Below are 12,854 nucleotides of genomic sequence, written 5' to 3' on the forward strand. Positions count from 1 at the left end.
TACGCAAAATGGGGCCCCTATAGGGGGTCCGTTTCACACCTATTTAACGGCTGTTTGCATCGTGTCCATAGGGGCAGATAACCTATTGACCTAACATCGTAAATCAGCTAACCTTTTGACCTAAAATGGGGTGCCTCCAGCTATTAACTATGACTGGCCGGCTGTTTGCATAACATCGTGTCAGTCCACACCACCTGCGGAATAGGGGCAGATAACCTATCGTAAATCAGCTAACCTATTGACCTAACCTTTTGACCCCGCCGAAAATGTACGCAAAATGGGGCCCCTATAGGGGGTCCGTTTCACACCTATTTAATGGCTGTTTGCATCGTGTCCATAGGGGCAGATAACCTATTGACCTCGTAAATCAGCTAACCTTTTGACCCCGCCGAATATTGCCGCAAAAGGGGGCCCCTATAGGGGCCCGTTTCCCCCGCCCGCAAGTGCCCCCTTATCGGTATACAGACTCACTTATCTCTAGGGCACTTTTGGAAAAACCTTTTCCCCGATTCTAATAAACTGGGTACGCAGTGATTACCCTTTGCCCCGAAAATGCGAACACGTTCGCAGGACAGACAGACCCACAGACAGACAGACACGGTGGTTGTATAACCCCTCCTAAGATACAAAGTCCCCTCGGAGAGGTAAAAACTTATAATTATCCCCGATGTATCAAAAAATCTTTTCCTAAGGTCTGAAAACCTTGTGCCGTGATATAATAAAATAAAATCAAGGTCATAAAATGAACTAAAAAGGGGCCCTTTGGAACTCCCCATGGCCGTAGCGAAGTCTCAACAAATTTTGGGATTTTTGTCAATCCGTTGGAATTGTTTTTTTTAAATTTTTGTGGGGGCCCCTAGGCACGTGCCTAGGATGCCTACCCTTAAATCTGGGCCTGCTCACTACGAGAAAAGACTAAACGTTAACCATTACTAACAAAATTAATTTTTTTCTTGAGTGAAAAATGCCGCCCCTAGAAAGTGCCGCCCGGGGCGGACCGCCCCTCCCGCCCCCCTAGGTACGCAATTGTCACAATTTCATCGCGGTTATTTTTCTATTAAAGGTGCATTTGGGAAATCATATTTTTATCTCTAAATCCAAGTGGGATGTCTGTCTGAGTCAAAACAATAAATGTAAATTTGCAAAAACTTTAGAAGTGTGTATTTGGGGCACCCCTACCTTAGCATTAAAAAGTGTGGATGGAAAAGTAGGAAACTCTTCAATAGAATCGGGACAAAAAGCACCAAGAACTCCACTTACTCCCGAAAAAATATAACATAACCCTTAAATACTAGAGAAATCGCAAGTCCCCATAAGATAGAATTTTGAACGGTGTGAGTCCCCGTAACAGCTTATATTTGAACGCCATTTTTATAATGTTTTCAAATCTGAAAATCATATGTTTTAAACAACTATATGGAAATTCCAAGAGAATATTTACTTTTAAATCTGGTAATGCGTGAAAATCTTGAAATAAAATGATATCAAAACCTAATAAAGTGCCGGTAATAATACTAAAAAATTTTGAAATAATTGAATGCATTAGATAAGTTTTTTGTATGTTTGGTGGATATTTTTTCAAGTCTTTTACGTTCAATTACAAAAGTAACTAGTATAAGATGTAACAATTGTTTTCGCATTTAGTAATTTTTACTAAAATTATAATATATAGCATCACCCTTCATTACTAGAAAAACCGCAAATCCCCATAAGATACAATTTTGCACGGTTTGAGTCCCCATAAGTTAGAATTTTGAACGGCGTGAGTCCCCACAACAGCTTATTTTTGAACGCCATTTTTATAATGTTTTCCATTCTGAAAATCATATGTTTTAATTCGTAGATAATACTTACTTTTAAATCTGGTAATGCGTGAAAATCTTGAAATAAAATGATATCAAAACCTAATAAAGTGCCGGTAATAATACTAAAAAATTTTGAAATAATTGAATGCATTAGATAAGTTTTTTGTATGTTTGGTGGATATTTTTTCTAGTCTTTTACGTTCAATTACAAAAGTAACTAGCATAAAATGTAACAATTGTTTTCCCATTTAGTAATTTTTATTAAATATTAATATATATCATCACCCTTAAATACTAAAAATACCGCAAGTCCCCATAAGATATAATTTTTCACGGTTTAAGTCCCCATAAGATAGAAATTTGAACGGAGTGAGTCCCCACAACAGCTTATTTTAGAACGCCATTTTTATAATGTTTTCCAATCTGAAAATCATATGTTTTAAACAATCATATATTGAAATTCCTAGAGAATATTTACTTTTAAATCTGGTAATGCGTGACGATCTTGAGAAAAAAAATATATCAAAACCTAATAATGTTCCGGTAATTATACTAAAAAAAATAATAACTTAAAGATTGCATTAGTTTTTTTATGTATTTTTGGTGGAAATTTATTCAACTCTCTTACGTTCAATTACCAAAGTAACAAATATCAAATGTAGCAAATGTTTTCGTATTTATTAATTTTCACTAAACAGTCCCCATTTGGGGGTAAGCAGCCCCCACCAAGGGTATACAGACAGCCCCCCATTTGCGAACATTTTCGGTAGGTCAATAGGTCAGATGATTTATCTGACACGATGTTATCCAAACAGTTATAAACCCGAGTAATATGGGTCAATGGGTCCTATTTCTCTGTCAAAACCTATCCGTCGTAATAAACCCGATTAACTTACCTATAGGTCAATAGGTCGATGTCTAACTTATCAAAACCTATCCGTCTTAGTTAATGTCACCCTAGGGCACCTGTCAAACACTTTTCGTGGTGTTATGTAATAAATAGGTCGAACCTTTGGTGTTTCCGTCGACAAACACTTTCCATTATTCTCTAACACTTTGCGCGCAAAGCTGTCTTACGGCCCTAAGGGGGGTTAAAGGGTAGATTGCCCTTACCCCCGTAAAATAAGCACAGCGGGTATCACCCCTCGCTAAAAGTGGTGTTTTGGAAAAAAAAGCCTAGTGTTATCCGTCTTAGTGAATTTCCCTCTAAGGCCTCTGTCAAACACTTTTCTCCACGTGCGAGTGGTGTTATGCAATAAACCCAAGTAGTTCAATAGGTCGAGCCTTTTGTTCACAAATATTTTCGTCGACAAACACTTTCCCCACATTATTTTCAAACACTTTCACCACCCGCAAAGCTATCCGTCAAATACCGATAGCTGGAAGTCCCCCATTTGCGAACATTTTCGGTAGGTCAATAGGTCAAATACCGATAGCTGGAGGCCCCCCATTTGTGAATATTTTAGGTAGGTCAATAGGTCAGATGATATATCGATAGCCCCTTTAGCGTCCCTATTAGGTAGAGGTGGTGGAATCATCTGACATGATGTTATGCAAACAGCCAGTAGCTATAAACCCGAGTAACTAACCTATATTTGAAATACGGTAAAATACAATTCCTATACACAAATATAGTCGGACCTATCCGTCTTAGTGAATGTCCCCCTAAGGCCTCGGTCAAACACCACGTGCGAGTGATGTTATGCAATAAACAAAAGTAGTTCAATAGGTCGACCCTTTTGTTCACAACTATTTTCGCCGACAAACACTTTCCCCACATTATTTTCAAACACTTTCACCACGCGCAAAGCTTTCCGTCTTACGGAATATCCCCCTAAGGGGCAAAAGGTAGATTGCTCTTAGCCCACGTGCGTAAAATACGCAGCGGGGTGTCCCCCTTCTCTAGCTAAAAGTGTCGTTTTGGTAAAAAGAAGCCGAGTGTATACAAATTATAAGGTTTTATTTATATATTTTTCAAGTACAGGTTGTATAACACGATTTACATTGAATTAGAAATGTGTTTTTACGAGCATTTTCATTAAATGTTCTACGTCGAGGCGTTTAACGGTAAGAGTTACGATTTCGTCCCCGTGTTCCTCGGGAGGGCTGGTCGAAGGTGTATTTTTCTGTTGGTGGGATATCTCGGCCCTCCAAAGCGGCGGGTGACAGACAGTTGGGGATAAAATTTGTCGTGTTCCGATTGGGGTACGTCGCCGGCTTCCCAGCTTCCTAACTGCCAGTGGCAGAAATAGCATTCGACTATACTTATGGTTATAAAAGCGATTGTTTACACCGATGTTTTTTTTCGCGTAGAAGGATGGTCGTCGTTAAAAGGTGACAGTTATATAATCAAAAACTTTAAAAAAGACCCTTCAAATTGGGAGTATTGTTAAGATATTTTTGGTACAAAAGTTTTGTCGAAAATGGTTATAAAAGATAGCGATGTTTTTCACCTAGAATTTTAACAAGCGGCTATACGATCTAAGACGCTTCAAATTGTATTTTGTCCCCGATTTGTCCAACTTTTTACATCAGGTGGGGATTCTTCGCGCTAAAATGTTTATAACAAACGATTGTTTCCTCCAAAAATGTTTTTGCGCGTAGAATTTTAAGGATGTGGGGGGCCCATTAACTAGGGGAATAGATCCTCTTAAATATTTCAGTTTAAACTACGAGGGATTCTCATAGGTTTTTCTTTTACATCCAAATGCCCTTACGTATGGGGGTGCAAAGTGTATATGGGGGTCCTTTGGGTATTAAAACCCTGGGACTTGGTGCCTAAGACATCACAACTCTGTTTTTTTATCCAACCATATCCACCAACACTAGAAATCCATCTCCGCTGAACTCGGATGAGGACGTAGACATGTTACTTTTTATCAATTTTTATATTTTTAGCTTGGTGATCTATTCCAAAATTAAATGGTAACCACGTATGCGTAACAATTTCAATATGTAAGATACTCGAGAATGGTAAAATAGTCTATATTTAAATTTAAAGTGCGAAAATTATATTTGTATATTCGAAATGTATTTTAACGTATTAAAAGCAGAATTCATCTTTCTGACAAGAGTCTTACCTATTATACATACACCATCTAATCTGGAATCTATGTTTAACAATTGGATGAATTCGTGTTTACGAAAGGTTAAGTTGTTTTATAGTATTTTTTATGTATTTGCATATCTGAACTTGCGGTTCAATTTTGGGTACATGGACCACTTACTTTAATGATATTAAAATGAAGTTTAAAAATATTTCCATTTGAACGAGTCCCTCTTTTTATACCCGCAAAGTACTGAACGATTCTATCTTATTGATTAAAATAGGTCTAACAATCATATCTATTAGAACAATTACAACATTTGAGAAAGACACTTTTCGCATTGTGAAAGTGGAATCCAAAATAAGAATCACTTCAATTTAAACGCACTTAAATTTAAATATAGACTATTTTACCATTCTCGAGTATCTCTTTTTTTCTTTTTAATATAATATATAATTATTTAGTTGTAATGTTAAAGTTTGGTGATGTTGTTAATTCTTAATTACTGGTGGCCTTCACTAGAAACTTTTATAAGAATTATATATGAATTTATAACCACGCGGTATTTACCACTAGTGAATGCAATATCTGTCGAAGAATTGAAGAAAGACGGAATCACGTCATTATTAAGAACTGGTAACTACTTCTGTATATATTGTGACGGTTCAGTTTTTCATGTTCCAACTGACGGAGGGCTAGCATGGTACTGTGACGGATACTCAATCTGTTTGAAGTACCGTAAAGCTGTTTATTTCCAATCTAAAATAATTCTGAGTATAAGAATTTCACCAAGTGTTTTAAAAGCGTTACCACGCATATATTTGTGTTTAAATTGTGATATGTTAGGGATTAAAGAGAGCAGCCAATTTGTCATATTGCGAAGTAACTGGTGGATGTTGTGTATTTCCAAAAATTAAAAAAATAGTATGTGTGTTTTCTATTATTTTTCCACCTATATTTGCGTATTGAAATCTATTTTAACGTATTGAACGTAGAGTCAGAGGTTTTTATAGTATTTTACTACCTATATTTACATTATGGAAAGCTATTTAAACGTATTGAACGTAAATAGTATTTTGGAATTTTTATGGTAATAGAAGGTATCTATGGTAGAAAATAAAAGATATTTTAATTAAAACATTTCTTAATTTCTTTATTGCCTAAAAATATTTACAATATTTACAAATTTTTATATTGTTTAACTTCTTTCATTTTTAAAATTGTAATTGCTTGACTTAAATAAAGCGTGAAAATTATTAGTTTCGAAATGATAATTACAAATCTTATCCACTCTTAAGTCCATTTTTCGGGTATTAGTAAGTATTTCATAGAAACTAACTTCTAAGTTTGAAGAAAATATGAAGTTAGTTCGTAAATAAAATCATTTTATAGTAAACACATCTAAATTCTACTTTTAATGCAACAAAATACAATTCCGATATTCAAATATTTAAAAATACTTAATTAATGTACTAAGTTACGTTTACAAAATTGAACCTATCTCACGAGTATTTCACCTGAATAAGAGATCTTATTAGTGATCATGTCGAAAATCAACTACGTAAATTTATTCGAAACAATTGTTACGGGTGTGAAATATCGCACGACTCCCAATTACAACATGACTGGTTAATGGTGGAGTGGTATCAAAGAGTCGATTTACACTTTTTAGATGCTGTTAGTAACTTAAACTATTCAGAAATCAATATGATGCATTCTGGTAAATCATTTCTTTAAAATAATTTCTGCGAACTTATCGTAAGTAAATTTGTTTGTAAGACGAAGCAAATGTTATTATAGACAAAAAAAAATTATTTCAATGAAATTTTTTAAATTTGAAACTAATAATTTTCACGCTTTATTTAAGTCAAGCAATTACATTTTTAAAAATGAAGTAAATATAGTCCAAAATTAGGATAAAAACCACTTACCTATATTTTAAATACGGTAAATTAAAAATACTTAATAAATGTACTAAGTTAGGTTAAAAGAACCTTTTGTTACAATTTCAATATGTAAATATAGGTAAAAATACGATAAAAACAACTAACCTATATTTTAAATACGGTAAAATACAATTCCTATACACAAATATAATCGGATAGATACTCTAAGTTATTCAAATTCAAAACGTATACATATTCCTTCAAAGTACTTTAAAAGGATTTTATTTACAAACTAAATTCATATTTTCTTCAAACTTTCAATTCGTTGCAATTTGAATTTAAATGAAAACATCATGGATTATAGGTGCGTAATCTACTATTAGACCGAACGGATCCGAAAAAATTTAAATATTGTAAATTTGTACAGAAATTATCTTCAATTGGCTATAGACAGAATATTTCACCCGGCGAGGAATTGTAAACTAACTCATATACAAACTAAGACTGAACCCAACTTTTATTAAAACAAAATACAATTCCGATATACAAATATTTAAAAAAAATAATTAATGCACTTAGTTACGTTAAAAGAACCTTTTGTAAACACGAATTCATCCAATTGTTAAACATAAATTCCAGATTAGATGATGTATGTATGATTGGTAAGACTCTTGTCAGAAAGATGAATTTTTATGTATATTTATTCTGCTTTTAATACGTTAAAATAATTCATTTCAAAATTGATGATATAGATAGAAAGATACTACTAAAATCCCTTTTTAAATTTGATAAAATACATATCCGATATGTTAATAGGTAGAATAATAATATAAAATTTCCTTTCTCCACTTTTAATACGGCATAACACAACTCCGATGCGCAAATATAGACAGAAAATACTAAAAAAAAACTCTTTACGTTCGATTCGTTAAAATACATTACCGATACACATATAGAGATACAGATATACTTCAAAATTTAAAAAGGTAGAAAAATACTTCACATTAACCATTATGAATTTTATCTTACAACATCCTTCCCGTAGAGTAAAACATATTCGTTCAGAGTCAACTTGTTTCCTCGTTATCTTTATCTCATGTGTTTTAAATAGCGTATGGAATAACTTAATAATGCATTGAAATGGGGTATGTTAAAACGTCGTAGAATAAAGTGTTCAGAGTCGGCTTGATTAATAAAAAGAATAACATTGACGTTTCCGGTGCAGTCACGTAGGAAGAAAAATACTACAACAATCTCTAAACTCTACATTCAATACGTTAAAATATATTTCCGAAATGCCAATATAGGTAGAAAAATACTACATAGGCTTACGGGATTTCAAGTAAATAGCAAGACTAATCAAATTCCTAATATTAAAACCGTTGTAAAGAAATTGTGAATGAACGTTTTTATATTGAATTCATTGTTATTTTTAATAACATTTTAAGGATGGCCGTATCCAATGACAATTATACGATTATTTTTAAATAAGAACCGTTATTGATAGAAAACGTTCACTGTAATACGCGAAATTAATGTAAAGGTGGCATAAAAAAACTGGGATACATATTATTATACATTGGAAAATTTCATTGCAAACCATTTTGGTTTAATTTTCGTAACGGGTTTTAAGAATTATGTACAGGTGGTTAATTTTATAAACTTAACGTAACTGAAAGTGTAAATGTAACTTCTCTGACATTTTATAACCCCTAGGGGGACGCGTTGGAAAAACAAACAGCAGTTTCATTTTTATTGCAAACCATTTTGGTTTAATTTTCTTAACGGGTTTTAAGAATAATGTATAGGTGGTTAATTTTATTAATCTAACGTAACAGAAGGTATAAATGTAATACTCTGGCATTTTATAACCCCTAGGGGGACACGTTGGAAACACAAGCAGCTGTTCCATTTTAATTTTTTAAACGTAACTTAGTACATTAATTAAGTATTTTTAAATATTTGAATATCGGAATTGTATTTTGTTGCATTAAAAGTAGAGTTTAGATGTATATTCGTTTTAAGAATTACTCGTGATATAGGTTCAAGTGCCAAGCATATTTAAGTACTACAATGATATTAAAATGGAGTTTAAAAATATTTCCATTCTACGTTACTTTAACAACGAATATTCTATGTCGTCAAAACACTCAAATCCATGTTTCAAATTCAAATTAACCGCGCAAATTACTTAAATCTATGTTTTCATTTGAATTTAAATTAACCGCGCCGCGCCCCATACCGGGGAAATCCGCGCACGCGTGCCGTCCAGGTTATGACTTTTTACATCATTTCAACTTATTCCGTATGATAAAACGCGATAAGATATACGTTCAAGTGTCACTCACGATAAGCAGAGATAAATGAACAAGTTGGCCTGAACACAATATGTTGATATACGAAAAAACAAATCGTCGCGAGATATATCATAAATACATAAGTGAACCAAAAACTCTTCGAATTAATGGGTCACGTTAAAACCGATAATTATCGTAAAATTTACGAAATATTGTATAAAGAACCATGCGCACCAAACAATTTATTTCTATCAGTTGAACAGCAAAGGTTTGTTACGTTGTACGCTACGCTACCAATTACGTAACGGCATTTAAAATTATTGAAAATTTTAACGAAACAGTTGCCAACCAAAATATGTTCTGCGTTTTTAACTTTTTCACTTTATTCGCCATGGTCTCTACAAACCATAAATATATTAAAAATAAATTGTTTTACCTTTAAGCGTTTTTTCATCCTATATTAGAAAAAAATGTACGGTAAATTTGAGTGTCATAGAAAAATAAACCGTTTTTATAATACATTCGGCTCTTTTTTTAAAAAAAAAACGACACTTTTAGCTAGCGAAGGGGGACACTCGCTGTGCCTATTTTACGCACGTTGCTAATGGCTATTCACTAGCTACCTTTTGCCCTTAGGGGGATATTCCGTAAGACGGATAGCTTTGCACGTGGTGAAAGTGTTTGAAAATAATGTTACAAGGGGAAAGTGTTGGTCGGCGAAAATAGTTGTGAATAGATACACAAAAGGGTCGACCTAATAAACCCTTAGGGTTGACAAAAAAAAGGTGTCCGAGGCGGGCCATAAAACATTTTCCCCAAAGAAGAAAAAAGACCGGGGGCCGACATCGTTCAATTAAGACTGGAGCAGTGTGGCCCAAAGGATTCCACCTTAAGGGGGTCTGATAAAAAAGTGGCTCGTAAAAAAAGGGGGCCCTCGGAGAAAAGAAGGCACTTCAAAAAGAGTTTTTTTCGTATATTCATCCAACTTTTCAAAAAAGAACCTTAGAGCTAGCGCCCGAGAGATATTTAATCATTTGATTTCGGACAGCGCTCGACTTAGGTGGGATAACCAGGGCCAAATTTTATTAGACGGCGAAACACAAACGGATTCTGACATTGTTGATTTAGTGTATAAGTTAATTTAAATTCAAATGAAAACATAGATTTAAGTGTTTTGCGCGGTTAATTTGAATTTGAAACATGGACATAGAATATTCGTTGTTAAAGTAACGTAGAATGGAAATATTTTTAAACTCCATTTTAATATCATTGTAGTACTTAAATATGCTTGGCACTTGAACCTATATCACGAGTATTTCTTAAAACGAATATACATCTAAACTACTTTTAATGCAACAAAATACAATTCCAATATTCAAATATTTAAAAATATTTAATTAATGTACTAAGTTACGTTCAAAAAATTAAAATGGAACAGCTGCTTGTGTTTCCAACGTGTCCCCCTAGGGGTTATAAAATGCCAGAGTATTACATTTATACCTTCTGTTACGTTAGATTAATATAATTAACCACCTATACATTATTCTTAAAACTCGTTACGAAAATTAAACCAAAATGGTTTGCAATGAAAATGAAACTGCTGCTTGTGTTTCCAACGCGTCCCCCTAGGGGTTGTAAAATGTCAGAGTAGTTACATTTACACTTTCAGTTACGTTAAGTTAATAAAATTAACCACCTGTACATTATTCTTAAAAATTAAAACAAAATGGTTTGCAACAATTAATTGATCACTGATGTCGTTTCTAATATTTTTTCAGCTTTTAAAGAAAAAAAGAGATACTCGAGAATGGTAAAACATTTATATTTAATTTTAAAGTGCGTTTAAATTGAAGTGATTCTTATTTTGGATTCCACTTTCACAATGGGAAAAGTGTCTTTCTCAAATGTTGTAATTGTTCTAATAGATATGATTGTTAGACCTATTTTAATCATTAAGAAAGAATCGTTCAGTACCTTGCGGGTAGAAAAAGAGGGACTCGTTCAAATGGAAATATTTTTAAACTTCATTTTAATATCATTAAAGTAAGTGGTCCATGTACCCACTAGTGAACCGCAAGTTCATATATGCAAATACATAGAAAATACAATAAAAACATCTTAACTCTACTTTTAATACAACCCGAAAAAAATTCCGATATTCAAATATTTCAAAATACTCAATTAATGTACTAAGTTACGTTTAAAAGAACCTTTCGTTAACACGAATTCATCCAATTGCTAGACATAGATTCCAGATTAGATGGTGTATGTATGATAGGTAAGACTCTTGTCAGAAAGGTGAATTCTGCTTTTAATACGTTAAAATACATTTCGAATATACAAATATAATTTTCGCACTTTAAATTTAAATATAGACTATTTTACCATTCTCGAGTATCTTACATATTGAAATTGTTACGCATACGTGGTTACCATTTAATTTTGGAATAGATCACCAAGTAAAAAATATGAAAATTTATAAAACTAACATGTCTACGTCCTCATCCGAGTTCAGCAGAGATGGATTTCTAGTGTTGGTGGATATGGTTGGATAAAAAAAAAACAGAGTTGTGATGTCTTAGGCACCAAGTCCCAGGGTTTTAATACCCAAAGGACCCCCATATACACTTTGCACCCCCATACGTACGGGCATTTGGATGCAAAATAAAAACCTATGAGAATCCCTCGTAGTTTAAACTGAAATATTTAAGAAGATCGATTTCCCTAGTTTATGGCCCCCATATCCTTAAAATTCTACGCGCAAAAACATTTTTGGAGGAAACAATCGTTTGTTATAAACATTTTAGCGCGAAGAATCCCCACCTGATGTAAAAAGTTGGACAAATCGGGGACAAAATACAATTTGAAGCGTTTTAGATCGTATAGCCGCTTGTTAAAATTCTAGGTGAAAAACATCGGTATCTTTTATAACCATTTTCGACAAAACTTTTGTACCAAAAATATCTTAACAATACTCCCAATTTGAAGCGTCTTTTTTTAAAGTTTTTGATTATATAACTGTCACCTTTTAACGACGGCAATCCTTCTACGCGAAAAAAAACATCGGTGTAAACAATCGCTTTTATGACCATAGGTATAGTCGAATGCTATCTCTGCCACTGGCAGCTGGGAGGCCGGCAACGTACCCCAATCGGAACACTACAAATTTTATCCCTAACTGTCCGTCACCCGCTGCTTTGGAGGACCGAGATATCCCGCCAACAGAAAAATACACCTTCGACGGGCCCACAACCAGCCCTGCCGAGGAACACGGGGACGAAATCGAAACTCTTACCGTTAAACGCCTCGAGGTAGAACATGAAATTGCTCGTAAAAACACTCATTTCAGATGGTTCGTTTCGCCCCTTTGAGTGAACTTTTTTATATACCCTACGAAGATCGACGTAATTACAATGATATAAATAAAATACATTTCCAAATTCAATGTAAATCGTGTTATACAACCTTTACTTGAAAAATATATAAATAAAACCTTATAATTTGTATACACTCGGCTTCTTTTTACCAAAACGACACTTTTAGCTAGAGAAGGGGGACACCCTGCTGCGTATTTTACGCCCGTGGGCTAAGAGCAATCTAACTTTTGCCCCTTAGGGGGATATTCCTTTGCGCGTGGTGAAAGTGTTTGTTAGCGAAAATAGTTTTGAACAAAAGGGTCGACCTATTGAACTACTTGGGTTTATTGCATAACACCACTCGCACGTGGTGATTGACAGAGGCCTTAGGGGGACATTCACTACGACGGATAGGTCCGACTATATTTGTGTATAGGAATTGTATTTTACCGTATTTAAAATA

Source organism: Leiobunum rupestre, chromosome 11 (assembly GCF_980474605.1).
Source record: "Leiobunum rupestre chromosome 11, qqLeiRupe1.1.hap1, whole genome shotgun sequence".
Classification (NCBI taxonomy): domain Eukaryota; kingdom Metazoa; phylum Arthropoda; class Arachnida; order Opiliones; family Sclerosomatidae; genus Leiobunum; species Leiobunum rupestre.